The sequence below is a fragment of the Athene cunicularia genome (genome assembly GCF_003259725.1).
Source record: "Athene cunicularia isolate RWA chromosome 2 unlocalized genomic scaffold, athCun1 chr2_part1, whole genome shotgun sequence".
Taxonomy (NCBI): domain Eukaryota; kingdom Metazoa; phylum Chordata; class Aves; order Strigiformes; family Strigidae; genus Athene; species Athene cunicularia.
In genome coordinates, this window is record NW_020799095.1 from 52,301,534 (window position 1) to 52,308,283 (window position 6,750).

The following is a 6,750-nucleotide window of genomic DNA, read 5'->3' on the forward strand; positions in this document are numbered from 1 at the left end:
AGTCGGGGTCAAAGGTACCCTATTAGCACAGTTCAATCACTGACCAAGCAAGTGCAGACAGAACACATTTTAATTTTAGGCTCTTGAGACTGTGTACTTAATCCATGGTTGCAGTTAACAAGAACTGGATCAAACAAATCTCTGCATGCAATCTAACCTACTCAGACGCTGGGAAGTGTAGCTCCCCATCTGACGTCTGTTCACTTTAGCCCCTCACTCACTTTGTGCATATCTGGTGTCTCTGTTCAGATATTCATGAAATATGAACTGAGGATGAAAGCACATTTTAGGAACATGGTTTTCTTGTAACCAAATGAGGGTTAATACATCTAAACAGATGAAGTGTGGTTTGAACATGATTCTCTGTTCTTACTGTAAGTAATAATAATTCTATCAGGAAAATCTTTTCTGCCTAATCCTTGTAGGATCTGCCTAAACCTTTCAGGCTTTGCTAATTTTTTATTGCTTGGGATACAGATAGCTCCATTTAGTGAAATACACTGTGAAAGCACTCTGTGTTTTAGGACATTTGTGAAATCTTGAAGCTCCTAGCCTGAACAGAATTCTGTAAATCAGGGGAGAATGGAAAAGCAAGCAGTGCTTCCTCTGTCTGTCCTTTAGCTGCCTTTGTCTGCTGTGCAATTGAAGTGTGCAAATAGCTTCATAGAAGCAATAGTTAAATTCTGTTTAGGTTACAAAGATAAATGGGCACTGAAATCTTGTGGAACCACAGCAAAAGTTTGGTTTGTTATGAAGATAAAGGATCCCATACCTGCAGGTAGTTGTACCAAATCTCTGATGTTTTGAAGATGTCTCAGTGTTAATACTTGCGCTATACAGCTCTGGCAACTGCAGTAATACTAGATAACTCATAATCTGTCTAATGGAAACAAATAGCTATGGACCCATGTCAGAATAATTAGTGTTGAGTCAAATTAATTTGATTTGTTCATTTAACAAATTGAATTGTTTCAGCTAATTACATAATGTGGCATAAATGCGATGAGGGATGCTCAGAGAAGAAAACTATTCCTTTTTTCCTCCACTAAATTAATGAAACTATTAAGGAAGATGTACACTCAGAGTATGCAAACAATGTCCAGCTTCACATGCTGAATTTTGCAACCTCCATTACAGTGTGACTCTTCTTGGACTCGTTGGACTGACTGATGCAGGATCCTCCTCATAGCCCTGAACTACTCTCTGGAGAAGCCTATCTTAGCTATTCTGCTCCACTACTACACGAGGAGCCTACCTTTCTTTGTTAGATGGGGACATCTCAGCTAGATATGTAAGACTGCATCCCTGCCTCCTGTAACTGATGAAGAAATGGACAAAGGACTGTTCAGAATTCTAGTACCTTTTCAACTTCTTGGACTGTTGTCTTTTTTAATCAGGAATGATGGTGGCTTAAGAGGCTAGGGATACTAAAGTTTACTGATAATAAATACAGAAATATGTAAATCCAACTTTTGGGGGTTACAGAGAAAATACTCTGTGTAAAATCAGCCTGACTCCCCTTTGTCCTTTGCAGTGTATTCTTTTATAGAATACTCTGTTCTAATTTTCTTTCGTTGGGGCTTTTTTCCGTGAACATTTTGAGAGTGAAGCTGTCAACGTACATAGAAAACAAGTAGTATTTGCATGTCTTCATGATTTTTAAAATCTAGACCCTTTTCAAAATTGCTTCCAGGACTGATTCCTTTAGAAAGCTTGCAGAAAAATTCTTTGATGTTTCTGGTTTAACCAATGTTACTTAGTCTTACTTCCATTCCTTATGAAATAACATTTCCATGACATAAAAGTAGCAAAGCAATGGGCAGCATTCAGACCCCTGTTGTGCTTGGTGGGGTACAAATATGCTTAGAAAACTTGAAACAAAAATTTGAAGCAAGCTGTGAGAGAAATATTGTCCCTATCTCTCTATAATGATGCATTAACATAGATTGGAGTGCTGAGGTAGAAGGTCTTGGATCTGCATAGCTGTGGTTGACCTCGTCTCGATTTTGTGTCCAAGCTGTAGTCCCCTGTCAACCTCACTGCATACATCTTGGTGTGTACTTTAGTTCTACTTGGACACATGTTGAATGGTTCCCTTAGCAAGAGGATTTGACTGTAGACATGACACAGTGGCAAGAGGTAGCGTAATGCAGCTTTTAAAGTTATGAGTGCTCTGACTGCATGGAAATGCATCAGGCCATGCAAAGGTGCCCATGTCAGGTCTAAATGTGTTAACTTGAGGGCAAGAAGCTGTAGAATTGGGTGCTGTGGTCTTCTAACTGGACTAGCATAGCCTGCTTTTTTGTGTGGCCAGAAGGACTAAGGAAGTGATCGTCCCCCTGTACTCAGCACTGGTGAGACCAGTGTTCAGTTTGGGTGACCTCACCCTCACTGGTGAGGTGGACACTGTGTTCAGTTTTGGGCCCCTTACTACAAGAAAGGCATTGAGGTGCTGGAGCGTGTCCAAAGAAGGGAAACAAAGCTGGTGAAGAGTCTAGAGCACAAGTCTTATGAGAAGTGGCAGAAGGAACTGGGGTCGTTTAGCCTGGAGGCTGAGGGGAGACCTTATTGCTCTCCACAACTACCTGAAAGGAAGTTGGAGTGAGATGGGTGTCAGTCTCTTCTCCTGAGTAACAAGTGATAGGATGGGAGGAAACAACCTCAGGTTGCACCAGGGGAGGTTTACACTGGATATTAGGAAAAATTTCTTCACTGAAACGGTTGTCAGGTGCTGGAACAGGCTGCCCAGGGAAGTGGTTGAGTGACCATCCCTGGAGGTGTTTAAAAGACGTGTAGATATGGTTTAGTGGTGGACTTGGCAGTGTTACATTTATGGTTGGACTCAATGATCTTATAGGCCTTTTTCTGTTTAAATGGTTCTATGATTCTATGATAATGACTGTGTAGGGAGCCATATTCATGTTCAGTGTGGACAAACTCAGGAACGAATTCCCCTGAATCGGTGAAGAATCTGACTTCTTGCTAAGTTTTGTCAGTTTTATTGTTTCTGTATCCTCCCAGTCTTTTTCTATTTTGTTTTTTAAATCTGTGTATTGGTTGCACCCCATCTGTTCTGTATTTTGTAAGCCTCATGAACAGGTGCTCTCTTCTCTTCATGTTTCCACAGTGCCTGGCAGGTACTCATACCTGGGACTCCAGGTTCTACTGAAATGTAGTAAATACAAGAGTAACCTGGATCTCCTAAACCTCTTCATCCAAAGTGTTAGCTGTAATACCACCAAATGTACAGTCGTTTACATGTGTAAGCTTTACTATTAAAATAATTGTGTGTGTTGTAAATTATAAATCATGTCACAGTAAGAAATGGGAATTGCTTTGGTCCTAGGCAGCAATGTCAGGTTCCAGCACATCTCTGGTTGGAAATGGCTAACACTGCAGAATGGATTCACTGACTCAACTCTTGTTGGGCTTGAGAGAACATCTTGTGGTCACCCTAATCTATGTTTCATGTCTGTGGCTTTAAATTATAACACAATAACCTGTTCTCTGTTAAAGTATGTTTCATTTCACAAGGAAAATCTTAAAACATTAATTACTATAAAAAGCCTCATGGCTTCCTCTTGCTGTCGTAGTCCAAGTGTAAACCTTCAGTACTTTGTAATTTACAGCAGCAGTTAAAAAGTGACTGTTCACAAAATCATGGTGTAGTTGAGGTAGAAAGGGACCTCTGAAGTTCCTGTAGTTTAACCCCCACTGCTCAAAGCAACATTAGCTAGAGCAGATTACTCAGGACTTTGTCCAGATGGGATTTCAACATCTCCAAGGATGGAGACTCCATGATCTCTCTTGGCATCTTGTTCCAGTGTTTGACCACCCTCACAGTACCAGTTTCTGTGCAACTGCACACAGACCTCTGAATTCTTCCTGTTTGCTCCCCTGGCTGCATGCATTAGTGTACAGGCACTTCAGAGGCACTTAGTCATGATGACTTCCCAGAAAAGGTGTGAGCGCTCTGCCCTGTAGCTCTGCCTACTTTCCTGTAGGCGTGCCCTCATTTATGTGCATATGCTCAGTGTGGTCACCCTTCAGCTTTTTACCGATCACAAGGTGTCTCCTGGTCATGCTACCCTGCACCCTTTGCTCCGTTACTTCCTCCTCACTGTCACTATTTTCAAGCTCTCCTCACCAGGCTGGCCAGCTTGTTGGCAGGGATGCTTATGTCTCATTTTTCATTCTTATTCAAGGCAACTTGAGACCAGTGGAGCCACATGCAAAACCATATATGATTTAGATGTAACAATACCGATAAAAAGGGATGATGAAGAGTATTTGTGTGAAGAATGGTGATGGGAACAGGCAGGGTAAAAAGGCAGTAAGCAGGGAAATAGCCCTCTCTCCACTGAGAAAATAAAAAGGAGAGTATGAAACAGCTATATGCCTCTGACATTTAATCTTTAAAATCTTTGATGAGAAATACCTGAATTTTAAAGATCTGAGATGTCTGTTGTTGGCAGAATTTGGTTGAACGTGTGTAGACACACACATATGCATACATAGATGGCCAAAGAAAGTACTTCTTAGTGAATCAAAATTGTTTGACTCTACTTAGAAAAGAGTCCACAATATGTATGACCTACTCAGTGTATGATCATCAAACTGAAACATTTATACAGGCTTTCTCCCACAGCATTTTAAAATTACGAACAACAAATATAGAGTCAAATTCTGTGCTATGTCCCTGCAATGGGCAGCTTATTACAGACTATGTTTTAATAGTCTTTCTTGCACCCATGTGTCAGATTAAATGGTAGAAATGCCAACTGGATGATAATGTAATATCATTTCTGGAAGTATTGGCTTTTAACGTTAATCTTCAGTGGGATGCTTTACTGTAGGCATGTGCATACATTAGATAACCTTGGCATGCAGAGAGTATTTTAAGACCCATGTAATTTTGAAGCACCCTTTAATACTCAGTGAGGGTCATGATACATTCCATGCACATAAGATCAGAAACAGACCTTCCATGCTTATTTTACTTCTCAGGATAGATGCCAGATTGGGAGCCCACAGTGTTTTTCTGTTTTTCTGTAGGACAGTTAAAGTGGCACAAGAAGCTTTTCCATGCTGTTCCACTGACAGCTGAGCCCTGGTCTAGGGCAACCACCTCACAGATGCCAAGGAGAATAATATGTACAACTCTCCTCACATGCTTATCTTTTTAGCTGAGATCTCCAAAACAAATGCTGCCAATTAATAATGTATACTATTATGGATTCTGGGATCTTGACATGTGGGGTCAGAAAATTCACTTTAGTAACTAAACTCTGGCATGTGATGCTACCAGTACTGCCAGAATTAACCTGTTAAACCACAGGCAATACTATCTGTAACTACTTATGTTATCACTTTCTATTTATCCTCTGATGATTAAAAAAAAAAAAAAAAAAAAGCTGCTTCCTTAAGATTTATGTTTAATAAACATCATTTTATATCCATAAAATAAAAGACCTCTAATTCAGAGGTTTTGTTGTAAACAATTCACTTACAGATTTTCACACTGAGTTAACTGCTGCTTGGAAGAAGGAAGAAGCACATGTAAGATTAGATTCAAAGTAATTCTGTGAAATGTATCTGGCCCCTTTGTGCAACAACCTGCTACACGGGGGAGAGGAGAAAAGCAAATCTTGGCCTTGATGTCAAAACACTGTAAACGAATTTTTGCATGTTGACTTGTGTAACAAGTGAGGCATGAAAACAAAAGCATAGTGCCCTGAGTGGTGGCAGTGAATATTTTATCTTACCAACAAAAAGCAACAAGAGATTAAATCCTTAAAGCATATGCTGTGCTGACAGCATGCTCTCGTTGTGACAGTAATGGTATTTGCAATCCCAGCTGCACTCAAGCCTGTGCTGTAAAAGCACCCATGTCTCAGAAGGCATCTTGGTGCCTCTTACCCTTTACTGGCCCTTAGCCAGATGAAGGAGCTTTTTTCTGTTGTTCATGTTGCCCCATATAAATGGATGTTTAAACAATTCATTTTCCCAAAGTGATTTTGGTATCATTAGTTCTTCTGAAATTTTCATAGTGCCAAGAAGTATCTTCAGCTGACTTTTGGTTTTTTTGTATGTAAACCAGCCTTTCTCCGACTTTTTACAAATACCCAGCCTAAATGTCTTTCTAAAATTCAGTGACTGGATCCTCACAGAAATGTTGAAGCAGGAGTGCCACTGCTATTGCTGTGATTGGGTTGAGTGTGGTTGGTAAGAATATTCAGAAGGTGACTCAGAGCTGTGAGTAGCAAGTATTTGCCACTTTCTGTTGGAGAGTGTTTTGACTAAGTCTAATGAGTTAAGAGTTAGTGAGTTGATGGATAAAGGAAGATGCTGCTCTGGGAATGTGTTTGAATGTGTGTTCTCTCTGTTTTTTCCTAGTACCCGCTTCTTTGGTGTACTCTCCAGGATGAGGCATGAGATTCAAAGGGAATTGGAGAATGTTGCTTATAAATTATGGAGTTACTGCCTCATAGTTACTGTTCTGTCATCAATAATATCAGACTACCCTTCACAACTCAGCTTTTTCTCTTGTCTTTTGTCAACTTGTAAGGTTTCTACAACTTGTAAGGCTCCCCTGCTTAAGATTCTTCCCCATCACTGCATCATTCTCAGTTCAGGTATTTTGTGTGGAGTCCCAACAGTCCTACTCCAATTTCTTGTTTCCTACTTCACATTTGAACAATTAAGGAAGTGTTAGGTGATTCACTAATGCAATTACATAGTAGTATTTCA